This window comes from Rhincodon typus, unplaced genomic scaffold, assembly GCF_021869965.1.
Source record: "Rhincodon typus isolate 14 unplaced genomic scaffold, sRhiTyp1.1 hic_rhity00003293, whole genome shotgun sequence".
NCBI lineage: Eukaryota > Metazoa > Chordata > Chondrichthyes > Orectolobiformes > Rhincodontidae > Rhincodon > Rhincodon typus.
In genome coordinates this window covers 5,319-6,964 of record NW_025968931.1, presented here as the reverse complement: position 1 = coordinate 6,964, position 1,646 = coordinate 5,319, and the positions used below count along the sequence as shown (strand labels likewise).

The following is a 1,646-nucleotide window of genomic DNA, read 5'->3' as shown; positions in this document are numbered from 1 at the left end:
CACTGTGGGTGGTATCAGCGACATGGTTAAATGGTTAACATATTGCACTCACTGAAATAGACCCTCACAATACACAAAGTGTTGTACTACAGCCTTGTACATGCCTTTGTATAAGAGTCGTAGCTAAAACAGAGTCTGAGAATTTATCTGCTTCTATAATTCAGCATCTACTATGTATAATTCATTGCTTGTCTACAGTTACAACACTGGTATAACATCAGAGACAGTGCATTCAAGCTGTAGTGAGTTTACAGTTCATGTTCATCAGGATGGTAGGGAATTGTGCAAACTCATAAACAAAACACCCAGACAGTGTATCATTACCTGCACCATTCCGTGTTCACCTGGCCTGGGCAGTGGGACATTCCGTGTTCACCTGGCCCGGGCAGTGGGACATATCCGTGTGTGCCTGGCCCGGGCAGTGGGACATTCCGTGTGTGCCTGGCCCGGGCAGTGGGACATTCCGTGTGTGCCTGGCCCGGACAGTGGGACATTCCTTGTGTGCCTGGCCCGGGCAGTGGGACATTCCGTGTATGCCTGGCCCGGGCAGTGTGGTGTCCGGTATAGATGGTACCCCCTTTGCCTCAAGCATGCTGAGCCTTTGACCTGTTCCACAGCTGAAGGTATTTAGCCTTCTGCAGGATGGAAATGAGATTGTGCGATCTCTTCCACTGACCGGCCTTCCTCCTTGTCAACCATCCCTCACCCCCGCTGTTACTAATGAACCTTTTTATCTTGAAGTGTGAACATGACTGAGTTGTAACCAGCTCGTGAGCAGCAAGTGTCACTGCAACTACTTGGTGTATTTCCCATTATCCATTGGTTACATTCAAATACTGGTGACCATGCTGAAGGTGAGGGTCTATCGAAAACAATGATCATCATCGATGTGGCAACTCCATAGTAACTGCATGCTGCCGAGTGTCTGATTTTACTGCAGGATGACACCCTGAGTAAAAATGGTTTCTTTTTTTCTCAAAGGTTTTCATTGCCTTGGGAGAGACTTTACTCGCTTTGAATTGGGCAATTATTGCAGACATTCTCTTGGTAAGTCCCACTCCCTGGTTCACTGCTGTGTCATTAACTAATTTGAGCCAAATAATATTTTCTTGTTCCTCAGGTCATTTGGAGGTGAATGCGTGAGAACAACGTTGAAGTTTGCAATCTCCAATGTCTCATCAGAGGAGAATGATGAAGCCAGTTTCTTGATCTTGTCCTATAATCTTAGCTAAAAATCATCTGATTCTCAAGGAACTCTGATTGTCACCTGGCTTTCCTTTTACCATTGCATCTTGACTGCGTGAAACGTACGAGCATGAGCAGGCTATTCAACGTCTGAATTGTCCAAATATTCCATTCAATGTATCAGATCTGAACCTCAACTCCATCCAATTTGCCCTGATTCCATATCCATTGACACCGTGGCTTGATATCTTTATACATGAGTATGTGGCCCCAGGTTGTATTTTGTTCATTCATGGTATTTGGGTGCACTAGTTGCCCCTTGAGGAGAAGATGATGAGCTGCCTTCTTGGATTGCTGTAGTCCATGTGCTGTAGGTAGACCCACAGCGCAGATAGGGAGGCAATTACAGGATTTTGACCCAGCAACAGTGAAGGAGCGGTGATATATTTCCAAGTCAGGAT

General features: G+C 45.8%; 1 long non-coding RNA gene across 1 annotated transcript; it reads left to right on the top strand.

The window, feature by feature from the left end:
* Positions 1-996: 996 nt before the first annotated feature.
* LOC125481720 lies at positions 997-1,382 on the top strand. The gene is made up of 2 exons (XR_007261443.1): positions 997-1,047; positions 1,121-1,382. It is a non-coding gene; the product is annotated as an uncharacterized LOC125481720 (long non-coding RNA).
* Positions 1,383-1,646: the final 264 nt, after the last annotated feature.